The sequence below is a fragment of the Ceratotherium simum genome, chromosome 32 (assembly GCF_057802395.1).
Source record: "Ceratotherium simum simum isolate JZ-2026a chromosome 32, ASM5780239v1, whole genome shotgun sequence".
Taxonomy (NCBI): domain Eukaryota; kingdom Metazoa; phylum Chordata; class Mammalia; order Perissodactyla; family Rhinocerotidae; genus Ceratotherium; species Ceratotherium simum.
The window spans coordinates 18,150,171-18,163,877 of NC_141931.1; positions in this window are offsets into that span (position 1 = coordinate 18,150,171).

Below are 13,707 nucleotides of genomic sequence, written 5' to 3' on the forward strand. Positions count from 1 at the left end.
ATAGTAAGATGGTAGACTTAAAACAAACCATGTCAGTAATTGCATTAAGTGCAAAAGGAATGATACTCCATTGTCAGATTCTGTTGTCTGAATAACAAAATAAGGTCCAACTATGTACTGTTTATAAGAGACACATTTGAAGTATAAGGACACTGATAGGTTGAAAGTAAATAGATTAGAAAAGTTATACTATGCAGACACTTACTATAAAAAAGCTAATGTTGGCTATATTAATAGCAGACAATATACTTCAAGACAAGGAGCCTATCAGAAGTAAAGAAGGACATTGCACATTTTTTGATTGGGTTTTTTGTTGTTGTTGAGTTGTATGAGTTCTTTATATATTTTGGAAATAAACCCCCTGTCAGATATATGATTTGCAAATATTTCCTCCCAGTTGGTGGGTTGTCTTTTCATTTTGTTCATGGTTTCCTTTGCCTTGCGGAAGCTCTTTAGTCTGATGTAGTCTCATTTGTTTATTTTTTCTTTTGTTTCCCATGCCTGAGGAGATATCGTATTTGAAAAGATGCTGCTAAGACTGATGTCAAAGAGTGTACTGCCTATATTTTCTTTTAGAGGTTTTATGGTTTCAGGTCTTACATTCAAGTCTTTAATCCATTTTGAGTTAATTTTTATGTATGGTGTAAGATAATGGTCCACTCTCATTCTTTTGCATGTGGCTGTCCAGTTTTCCCAGCACCATTTATTGAAGAGCCTTTCCTTTCTCCATTGTATGTTCTTGGCTCCCCTGTTGAAAATTAGCTGTCCATAGATGTGTGGGTTTATTTCTGGGCTTTCAATTTTGTTCCATTGATCTGTGTGTCTGTTTTTGTGCCAGTACCAGATATTTTTCCAAAGAAGATATACAGATGGCCAACAGGCACATGAAAAGATGTTCAACATCACTAATCATCAGGGAAATGCAAATCAAAACTACAATGGGATATCACCCTACACCTGTTAGAATGGCTATGACTACCAAGCCAAAAAATAATCAATGTTGGAGAGGATGTGGAGAAAAGGGAACCCTCATACACTGCTGATGGGAATGTAAATGAGTGCAGCCACTATGGAAAACAGTATGGAGATTTCTCAAAAAATTAAGAATAGAAATACCATATGATCCAGCTATCCCACTACTGGGTATTTCTCCAAAGACCTTGAAATCAACAATTCAGAGAGACTTATGCACGCCTATGTTCACTGCAGTGTCATTCACAATAGCCGAGATGTAGAAGCAACCCAAGTGCCCATTGACTGACGAATGGATGAAGAAGATGTGGTATATGTATACAATGGAATACTACTTAGCCATAAAAAAGACGAAATCATCCCATTTGCAACAACATGGATGGACTTTGAGGGTATTATGTTAAGCGAAATAAGCAAGACAGAGAAAGACAAACACTGCCTGATTTCACTCACATGTGGAAGATAAACAAACACATGGGTAAAGGGAACAGATTACTGATTACCAGAGGGGAAGGGTGTGGAGGGGTGGGCAAAATGTAAAAGGGGCACATACATGTGGTGACAGATAAAAACTAGACTGTTGGTGGTGAGCATGATGCAGTCTATACAGAAACTGATAAATAATAATGTACACCTGAACTTACACAATGTTATAAACCATTATGACCTCAATAAAATAAATGGAAGAAAAAGACATGGCAAAATGACAACATGGTTATTTCATAAAAAAATAATAACCTTAAATGTATACAAACACATGTAATAATGTACCTTAAAAATCTGTTTTCTTATGTAAGATATCAGCAGGGTTTGACACAAATTATCATCCATTCCTCCTTGATATCTTTTGTTCACATAGCTATCAAGACAGACATTTTCATGGTTTTCCACTGGTTAATAAATCTCCTCACTGGTTAATACTCTTCAGTACCTTTTTGGGAACATCTCCTTTTCTCTCATACCTCTTAACACGGATGTGTACCAGGGCTCAGCCCCTATTCCTCTTCTTTTCTGGGTCTACGTTTACTTCATTGATGTTCTCATCCTATATAACAGTTTTAAATATCACTACAATAACAACTTCCAAATCTTATATCTATAGCCAAAATGTCTCTCTAAGATTCCAGACTTATATATCCAAATGACTATTCAAATCTCTACTCGGTTATCCTACAATCATCTTAAACTCAACTTGGCCAAAACTAGACTTTAATTATTCAGCTGCTGCTTCAGCCTTTCCGTATTCATTGAAGGCCACTCTATTCTTTAAGTCGCAAAGCCCCAAATTCTTAGAATTATTAGTGATTCCTTTCTTTCTTTCACACCTCATGTCCAATCCCTAGGGAATTCCTAATGGCTCTACCACTGAAGTATATTCAGAATCCAACTATTTCTTACCATCTCCATTGCTACCACTCTGGTCCAATATACCATGAGACTGAACTGGCTTTCTGCAGTTGAGTTCTAACTGAAGTCTATACTTAACATCCCACCACCAGAATTCTTTCAATATAACAGCTGGAATGAGTTTTCTTTTTCAAGAATGAGAGACGTACTTATATATATATGTATTTTTAATATTTCTTATTGGGATGAAATTAACATAGCATAAAACTAACCATTTTAATGTGTACAATTCAGTGCCATTTAGTGCATGCACAATGTTCTGTGACTACCACCTCTATTAAGTTCCAAAACATTTTTATCATCCCAAAAGAAAACTCCATACCTATTAAGCAATCGCTTTCCATTTCCCATTCTCTACCCTCTGGTAGCTATCAATTGCTTTCAGTCTCTATGGATTTATCTATTCTGGATATTTCATACACGTAAGTGAAATCATCCAATATGTGACATTTTGTGACTATTTCTTTCACTTACCATAATGTTTACAAGGTTTATCTATGTTGTAGCATGTATCGGTACTTCATTCCTTTTTATAGCAGAATAATATCCCACTGCTTGTATATACCACACTTTGTTTATCCATTTATCTGTCGATGGGCATTTGGTTTGTTTCCAGCTTTTGGCTATTGTGAACAGTGCTGCTAAGAACACTTGTGTACAAGTATTTGTTTGAGTCCCTGTTTTTAATTCTTATTTTTAATAATTTTTAAATTTTGAAACAATTACAAACTTACAAGAAAGTTCAAGAATAGTACAAAACACATTTATTTTCCTGAATCATTTGAGAGTATGTTGCTGTCCGTCTGCCCCAATTTTCCCTAATACCTTAGCAAGCATTTCCTATAAGCAAGGACACTCTCCTAAGTGACCATAGGACAACAACTAGAATTGATATATTACTACCCTCCAGTCCTCAGCCCTCATTCAAGTTTTGCCCAGTTGTCCTAATAATGTCCCTTACAGCAAAAGGATTCAGTACAGGATCACATGTTGCATTTAGTTGTCACGCCTTTTTTAGGTTCCTTCGGGCTAAAACAGTTCATTTGTCTTTGACTCATATAACATTGACACTTTTGAAGATTACAGGCAGTTGATTTTCTATAATGTCCCTCAGTTTGGAGTGTCTGACGTTTCCTCACGATTATATTTGGATTGTATATCTTCGTCAAGGATATTACAGAAATGGTGCTGTGTTCTCTCAGATGCTACACGATTTCAATCACTGGTAGTGTGCATACTTTTCCCATTTGTGATTAACAAGCATTTTGCAGGGTGGAAATACTTTGAAACTGTGTAAATATCTCATTTATCATCAAACTTTCCATTTATTCGTTTATTTATATCTGTATGGACTTAATGATTTCCTATTTTACTCAATGAGTTATAATTAGTTCCTATCATTATTTATTATGATGCTCAAATTGCCCCATATTTGGCCAGTGGGAACCCCTTCCATCAAGCTTCTGTGTCTTTTTAACACGTAATTCTTTTAATACTTCTGTGATTTCTAGTATAAGAAGATGTTTCAGACTCATCTCATATATTCCTTGCACTAGCTTTGGAATGAGCCATTTCTCCAAGGAGTCCTAGTTCCTTATAGTGAAATATAGTATTTAGAAGCCATGATCTGCTAGGAATGCTCATTGCTATTGGGGTGTCACTGTTCTTAGCCCTCTTAGTGGACAGATTTAGGGAACATATGTGCTAGGAAACATATGTATACACACACACACACACACATCCACATCTAGATTATTTTCATAACTATACATATTGAAAACCAAGAGGTTTTGCCAATTACCTTCCAACACCACAGGGTTTATTCTAATTTTCTCCCTTTCATATTTATAAGTCCCTTCTGTAACCATGAGAAACTTAGCTCCCATTATCTCTAATATATTTCATTGTTTGTACCATTTTCCATCTGCACCACTGCTCCCTTGCATAGACATTCTCCTCACCCAACTTAGGCTATAATAGCGCTTTCCGGCTACACTCCACACCTCCCACACACAGGTGCTCTCCTCATTCAGCTTGGGCTCTGATTCCCCACACCAGATCTTTCCTCCATAGAGGTGCCTTCTACAGACCCGCAGACTCTGGGCCATATGGGGCCACCCACGTGGTGGTCCTCCTCATCCTGCTTGGGCTCCAATACCCCAGGTCAGGCCAGCCCTCCATGTAGATGTCATCCTCACCCTGCTTGGTCTCTGACACCCTCTGCTGCGCAGACTTCCTATGCGGATGCCCTCTTCACCTCACTTGGGCTCTGACAACCATTCTGGGTCACCATGGCCCCATCCTTCTATTCTACAGGCATGAATGCCTATCTTACTTTGTGCTACCTGATGACTTTTGGGCTGAATTGTTCAGGAAGAGAAGGAAAGAACAAGAAGATACACAATGATTCTTTTAAAACCTAAATCAGATCAAAATGGTTGTAGCAGTTTGCATAGCCATCAGCAGTTTATGAGGCATCTTATTCTTCCATATCCTCCTGGAATAGCTCCCTATCTCATTCAGAGCAAAAGGCAAATTCCTCATAATAGTATTCTAAGCTCTACTTGAATGTTGCCTGTTGCCTCAACTTTTACTGACTCCCTCTCCCCGTACGCTAACACTCCTTCAGACACCCGGCCTCCTTGCTTCCCCTCAAATATGTAAGCCAAGCTGCTGACTCACGGTGCTTTGCTGTAGCTGTTTCTTCTGCTTCAAACATTCTTCCCCCAGATTCTCCAGGTTCTCCTTCAAATATCTTTGCAAACCTCATCTTCTTATGAGGCTTAACTTGATGTATTAATTTTCTTGGGCTGCCATAACAAAATACCACACACGGGTGGTTTCAACAACAGAAATTTATTTTCTCACAGTCCTGGAGGCTGGAAGTCCAAGAACAAGGTGCCAGCAAATTTGGTTTCTTTTTGGCTTGTAGATGTCTCTCTCCTCCCTGTGTCATCACATGGTCTTTCCTCTGTGCGTGCACATCTCTGGTGTTTCTCTGTGTGTCCTAATTTCCTCTTATTATAAGGACACCAGTCAGATTGGGTTAGGGCCCATCCTAACGGCCTCGTTTAAAATTTCCTCTTTAAAGGCCCTATCTCCAAATGCGGTCATATTCTAAGGTGTTGGGGGTTAGAATGGCTTCAACATATAAATTTTGGTAGGATGCAGTTCGTCTACAACACCTGACCACCTGATGTAATGTTGAAATTTGACCAATCTGACACTTCCAATCCCCATTACCTTGTTCTACATTTTCATTTCCATAACTCTGATCAACTTCTATCAGAGTATGTAATTTGATCTGTACATGTATATTTTTTATGCTCTGTCTCCCCTAATTGGAATATATGTTCTACAAGGGACTAGAACCGTGCTTAGTACATTGTAAGCATTCCATGCATAGTGTTGAATGAATGAATTAAATTAATTTATCCATTTACCATTGATGAACATTTGGGTTATTTCCAGTTTGATGCTATTATGAACGATGTGCTATAAATATTATTTTAAATGTATTCTGGTGTACATATGTATAAATTTATTCTATACATACAGTATGTCCAAAGAGTGGAATTGCTGAGTCATAGGGTATGGATATTGTATTAGCTTCCTGTGGCTGCCATAACAAAGTACCACAAACTGGACAATTTAAAACAACAAAAATTTATTCTCTCACAGTCTGGAGGTTAGGAGTCTGAAATCAAGGTGTCAGCAAGGCCATGCTCCCTCGGAATGCTCTAGGGAAGAGTCCTTCCTTGCCTCTTTCTACCTTCTGGTAGTTGTCAGAAATTCTTGACTTGTGGCAGCATAAAAATTTGTGCCTCTGTGTTCAGACGACCTTCTTCTCTGTGCCTATGTCTCTACATCTCTTCTCTAAACTCCCTCTCCTTACTCTTACATAAAAATAAATCATTGGATCAGAGACCATTCTATTCCTAGATGACCTCATTTTAACTTGGTGACATCTGCAAAGGCCCTATTTCCAAATAAGTTTACATTCACAGATACCCAGGGTGAGGATTTGAACATATCTTTTTGAGGGACACAATTCTACTCACAACACATATTAATCTACCTTTGGTAGATAATGCCAAAATGTTTTCCAAAATGGTTGTCCCAATTAACACTGCCATCATGGCTTATGACAGACTCCATTCCTCCATATCATCTCCAACACTTAATATTGTCAGGCATTTTAATTTTAGGTAATCTGGTGATTGTGGTAATATCACATCGATGGTTCAATTTTAGAATGAGTTTGCCAAGTTTCACAAAGTAACTGCTGTATTTGGATTTTGATTGCATTGTAACTATAAACCAGTTTGGCAATAATTAATATCTTTATGATATTGCCTCCCAATCCATGAACATGGTATATCATGCCACTTATTTCATCTTCTTTAATGTCACTCAATAAAGTTTTATTTTCCCCATTAAAAAAAATAATTGAGGTCCAAATTCTTTCTTCCCTAGTTTTAGGTTCTGACATTAGGAACAGGCAGAGCTGCCCCGTGTTGATCTGGAGTGCAGCCACATCAAGTTAAACTAGGTGGCACGACACAGACAGATGGAGGAGCTGAGGTTTAGTGTTTTCATGCCTTTTTGTAGGCCTTCCACAGCCATTCTCAATTTCAGCCTGGTTCAAACCCTGATAAGAAAGCCATCCCTGCTACTGGGCCCACCACTCAGGGAGAGGGCTGGGCAGCAGAGTTTAGAGGCAGATCACCGGGCAAGTAGATTGGTAGATGGTGTGACTAACACCATCTGTGGCTGGAGTAAGTCAGAAATAAGGCCAAGTCAGCAGGGGTGTCTTCCTGGGTTCTGAACAAGTTGAGAGAGATCAGATCACAAGGCACATGAAAGGCAGATTTCAGCTGCAAATTTAGCTGGGCAGGTGACATACAGGTAGACAGAAGACTTTGTCCCTGAGATCAGTGGATGTAGGCCAGTGCCCATTCAATGACCAACAGAAAGCCCTTTCCCTCCTCCCCAATGCCATGGGGACACATAGGTCACCCTCCTTCCTCATACACCTGAAGATTTCTTAGCAAAGAAGGAGAGAGGGAAACTATCTCAGAGATTGTGTGCCACTGTCCCAGAGATACTGAGCAACAGATGTAAGAACTGTTTATATTAGATAGGACTAAGTTTAAACCAGATTAGGCATTTAGTTTATCTTTTCTCCAATAACTTGTAGGTGTAGAAAGGCCAAATTAATTAAAGACAAAATTTAGGAATGCATTTTCTCTGCATAAATGGGTTATGACATTAGTTAGAAAAATGTAGCCCCACTACTAACTCTTCCCACTTTCCACCTCTTCCATCACTACCCCATTCTGCCTATGAAGAATTCTTAAAATGTTTGCTTATTCTCTTGCTCCACTCAAGTGCCTAGGGTGGCTCCCTATTCTTTAACGAACGGTGTATCAAGTGCAGGCATTCAATGCTCTCCATGACACTGTCCTAGCCCACTTGTCTAAGTGTGGTTCCCAGAATCTTGCAGCAGTATCTTCAATCTACATCTAGTCAGGCCCTCCCACCTCTCCCAATATACCCAAATAGTTACATGTTGGTGTTTCTTTCCAAGTCGGTGGTAATGATATTCTTTTTGCTGAGGATACACTTCTTTCTCTCTTGTTGAAACGCTCTGGGCCCATTTGTGGACAAGTTTAAAGCCGAAAGACCTTGCCAGCTTGTATAGTTTGTTCTAATATCTTAGCCACTTTATTGTAGGTTTTTTTTTTTTTATCATTTGATGTATCAGCTTTATCTTCTTTTTTGGGGAAACTCTATCTTACACTATCATCTATTTACCTATTACAGTTAGCATGGCAGCAGAATATAGTATAGACATTCAATATGTAGCTGATAGTGGTCTACACTATTTGAAAAGTAGAGGAGAAAAAAATAGGACCCTTATTTCTAGTTATTAGTTGCAGTATTAATTTTTCTGTTGATGCTGACTTTAACTTATAATGATGTAGCATACAGTTGTTTCCACTCACCTAGGAACACTTGTATATACCTGTGCCCAGGTAGTAGGAAAATGTCCTTGATTTACCTTTCATTGTTCCAACAGTATTTAGATTCTTTATACCTTTGTCACTTAGCTAAGCGATGTTGATATTAAGTTATCATTTATTGAGTAATCACTACACTTCTCTGGGGTATTAACAGCCTCATTTAACAGATGAGGAAATTGAAGTTTCATTTGGTTATTTCTCTGAAGTCACGCAACAAGCAAGCAATGAGGAATAGGGATTTGAACATGGGTTGGCTAACTCTGAAGCCTGGGCTATAGAAACCCCTATGTAATGAACTTAAACGCAGAGCTTAAAAGTAGGATCAGACAGAGAAAACAGAGCCAGAGATTTCTGCAAATTGAAAGAGGGTGAGGGGTGGTAGGTGGGACAGTTGTGAAAAAGTTTATTTTAATTTGCTGTACTTTCCAGTCCTGCACCTTCATTGGCCATGAGGCCATGGTGTGCCTTTCAGAGGCACAAAGTAGTGTGTTGAGGAACTTTTCCTGGAGGCTCTGTTTTAAGTCTTCTCAGACTCCCTTTTATCCTTGTGAAATAAGTGGGAATAATCTTAATTTCCTTTGAGAGGTAGTGAGCCTGAGATACGAAGGAATCCAATGATTTTGTGATATGCCATTTCATGGTGAACAGTAAAATGAGGAAATAAGAGCAAAACCAGACAATACTTCCTATCACCCCGAGTCCAAGAACCCCCCATGCTGAAGCTGAGCACTCTTAACAGGTCCTTATTTCAAACTAATGTGATACTGCCATTTCTTTGCTTACTGATAAAGTTTAAAAAAGCATTAAAAAAAGCAGTGGATATTTATGAAGACTGTTTTGACCAATGAAGGTACATTCAGAAAGACATCCAAAAAAGAAATCATTTTTGGCAATAGATGGGTCTCTATGACACAAGAGGATGGGAGAAACGAAATGTCTAGGATTAGATGATGGTTTTTGTTGGGTTAGGATTCACAGTAGTTATTCTGCTTGTTCAATATAAGAGGTTAAAGACTGTGAAGAATGTGAAGCAAATATGTTGTTGCTAAACTGGGAGTGACTTGAATTTTTTTAAGAGGAGCCTGGGGTTTCCCTCTTCACGTTGTGCTGCTTTAGAGACTCCATGGAGCCAGCCCATTAAACCTTCCTGACTGAAACATCCATGCAATTGATGCCTCTAGAGCCACAAATCAGGCAAGAGCGGGTATGGTACTGCCTGCTTACAAAAAAATCGCTCACCTGGGGAGGAAGCAGTGCTCGGTAATTTGTAGATCTTTAGGATCCCACGGGAGCCTAGTGGTTTCACTTTGGACACCAGAAAGTTATTAGATACTAATTGTTTATTTTAATGAGTTGTTAGCTTACGTGTGTTTGATTAGATATGTATGTATTTACATATAATGTAATATCATGATATTTATATCAAGCACTACAAATATAGTGTGCTACACTAATACCTAACATTATTAAAAAAAAACTCCACCAATGTTGATCAATCATTTTGATCCCTTCCATGACTCCCATTTGGAAGCAGATTGCAGACCCGTTATAAAATGAGACAGTTCTAGGGCAAACTCAGGAGGCAATTTCAGAAAATAGGAATTCCAATTTGCAACCTGCAACAGACGGGAAATAGAAATTATCTTCTCACTGACTTACCCAGGAGGGAGGGTGAAGAAGGCACACACACCAACTCATTCAAGCATTCATTCATTCATGCAATGTATGTGTACTGAGCACGTACTTTGCTCCAGATGCTGAAGTTACAAAGGTGACCTGTCCCTGATTCATGGGGGTTATCGTCTAGTGGGACAATCCTTACAGCACACCAAATAACCAATTAAAAAATCTGGATGACTCATTCAAGCAACACACTGATTAGGCGCTGTGGTTATACCCAGAGCGGAGAATTGGCAATCTCTAAGCTGAATGGCTCATCTTCAATTCAAGAATTCTACCGGAATTTCACAAGCAAAAGAAATGATTCCTAGCCAACCCTACCATTGCGTAGACTCCTTTATTTCATAAAAAGGAGTTTATAATTTTGGAATAAAAAGTTCTCTTTAATTTTGTGTGGTTGTTTTACAAGTTTGGGCAAAACTCAGGGCCAATGTTCACTTTGCTATGTTTTGATTTCTGTAGCTTGGCAAGGGAAGGGATTTTTGTGGGTGATTATTCCTCTGAATATTTTTTTCTGGATTAGACATGCCACCTACACTGTCCTTTCATAATTATCACACTCTCCTATTAATTTTTATTTTGAAGTTCTTAACATATATAGACACATTTTCTCTGAGTTATGAAGTTACTTATCAAATAGCCCTTTATTTATAATAGCGTTATGTGATATATTCATAGCTTAAAAATATCCTTTTCTTTCAATTGTAATTTGAATTTGGTGGTATAAATATTTTGGTATAGGGGAAAGAAGTTTTAACAAGTGAGTGGCATTTAAACTATTTCATTGAGATGGCATGAGCCCAGAAAACTTGCTGGAATTTACAAATACGATTTGATTTATATTTTACTTTGTAAACCAGGACCAGGAGAACTACTAATTAGAACCATGACTCAAAGCTGTAAGCAGTACTTATTGATTCATATCATAAAAAGACTGTAATGATCAAAAGCAAACATCCATCTCCCTCTTCACCTAGAGTTCAGGGGGTTAAGTGCTATTTGTCTCAAATCCTTGGCATTAACTCCATCTTTGTCATGAAGAGGACAATTAACATCCCTATTCATTCTCCATTAGGACACAGTATATCAGTTAGCAAAATCACTCAATTAAGAGCATTCGGTGAAATATACCACTTGTTTCTCACCTGTTCACATCTATTTCAACACCTAAACAATTGTCACATTGAAGAAAATGTCTCAATTCCCTAGAATTCATACTTATTTATGTTTCAACTGCTCTAAGAATGGGTGTCCTGGTATTTAAAACAAGGGCTGGTATAGCATGCATATCGTGGCATGATATAGTCACTGTTCATATTTTATTTAATTATATCACACAATTGTAAATTTATGCTCACAAATAGGCATACACAGAAACGTCCTCTCCATTCATATGCTCCTGAGGCTCAGAAAGGATAAGTAACTGCCTGACCACGCATAGCTGTAGTTGGTGATAAAGCTAAACTTTTAACTTAGGGTAGCGTGTCTTCAGAATCTGGAATTTTTTACCACTATGCTAGGTGGCCTCCCAGGAATGCAGAAATGTCACAGAATAATCAGAGATGTGGTTAAATATTTATGTACAAGGTTAGTCATCTTAGCATTATTTAAAATAGTGAAAAATTGGAAACAGCATAAATGTCCAACAGTTGAAAAATGGTAAGTAATTTATGGTACAAGGGAGTGATATTCCACCATTAAAAATCATGTTTTCAAAAAACAGAGCCATTTGAAGATACTTATAAAGCAAAGCAGAGAGGTAAAATCAGGTTACAAGTCAATAGGGAGAGAATGAGTATTTTTCTTTAATGAAAAATATATACACATACATAAAAAATATATAGGAAAAAAACAAGACTGGAAGTAAATAGATCAAAACATTTTCAGTTATTATTTTTGTTTCTTGATTTGGGAAAATGAGTGATTTTAATTCTCTTCTGTAGACATCTATATTTTTAAAATTGTCTACAATGATCACATATTAGTTTTATGATTAGAAGACGGTAAATTATATTTTATAGAAGAAATGTACAAATGGAACTCTTTAGCTTATTGAAGTGCTTTCTTCTAACATTCAGCGAATATTTACCAAATACCTCCCGTCTTTCATGCACTAAGAATCAAGATAGGATACAAAGTTGTAATACATGGGCTCTGCCTTCAAATCTCTTTACTAGACTGGAGCTTCCAGTCTAGTTAAGAAATGGAGAAGGGCACACATGTTGAGTATGTAAATGATGTATAATAAATAAATATTCAATGTCTCTCCTATGTTCTAGTTTCTGTATTAATCATATTCTCTTTTAATCTGGACCACAGTTCTGTGAGGCTGACTTTTTTTCCTCATTTTACTTAAGAGCTGAGGTACAGAGAAAGCTGCCCAAGGTAAATGGTGGGGCTGGAGTTCAGAATCCTGGTCTGCTGGTTCCAAATGTCTGCCATTCCAACTGCTCTTGTGGCTTCTCAGGATGAAAAACTGGAACCCAGAGAGATTTATCTACTGGTGAAACTAGAATAGCAGTTTAAATGGAGAGATTGATCAACCTTGACAGGTTTGATGGACTGAACTCCCCCTCCCAACCTGGTCCCCACAGGATTAACTGAGTTGACAGTTATTTTATTGTCACCTACAAGCTAGAGATTGATAGGAAACAAGTGAGTGTGTGTGTGTCCTCTATGGCATCTGTAGAATGACCATGGGATCATATTTAATCATTTGCTTGCCCGTTTATTCATTCAATATGTACCTTCCACCTTGTCAGTAACAACAACTAGGCTTAATACTGGGGACACAATATATGTAAGATGAATTACTACCCTCTAGATGCTCACAGTGGGGGTGATCTTCTGAACAATTAGTGATCAAACGTGTGTGAAAAGTGCTGTAAGAGAGGAGTGCAAATGGGCTGAAACCCCACCAAAAAAGAGATCACTAACTCTTCCTGGGGAAACCAACTAGCTTGTAAGCTCATTGAGGGCAGCAGCTCAGTGTAGTTATTTTTCCCCTACCTTTGAAACTATCAGTTCCCCATCACAATAGAAGCTCCATAAATGTGTGTCAAACTGTTGAAGTTGAGGAAGGCAGGAGTCAAAGAAGGTCATCATTTAAATTTATATACTCAAGCTAAGCATTTTCCAATTGCTGTTCTTCTCAGAACAGTTCCCATTTTTTCCCACTACCATCACGGTCCACATCTTCTGAAGAGAAGACAACCCTTAAGAAAAGCATCAGGAGACCCAAATGAACAGTTACTTCTTCTTCCTTCTTAATCTCAGATCAGTTGCAGAATCAGGGACCGTGAAAACACTATGGTCATCCACCCTACTTTATCTGAATTGGTTCCATGGGTATCAGGACTTTCTCTATGTTCTATAAACCAATGTTACTGAGGTTATCCCTTTTCCCAATTAAATAGCACACTTTCTTTGCTCCAGCCCGCCCAGTGTTGGCACTCTGTCCCATGCATGTCAATGAGGTTTCTACTCCCAGCCTTTGCTCATATCATTTTTACCACAAATGCCCTCTTCTTTCCCTTCTCCAAATCTTTTCCATAACACCCACTTTACTATCAAACTTAAAAATATCCATAGTATTTGACCCACTGCCAGGAATTTACCTTAC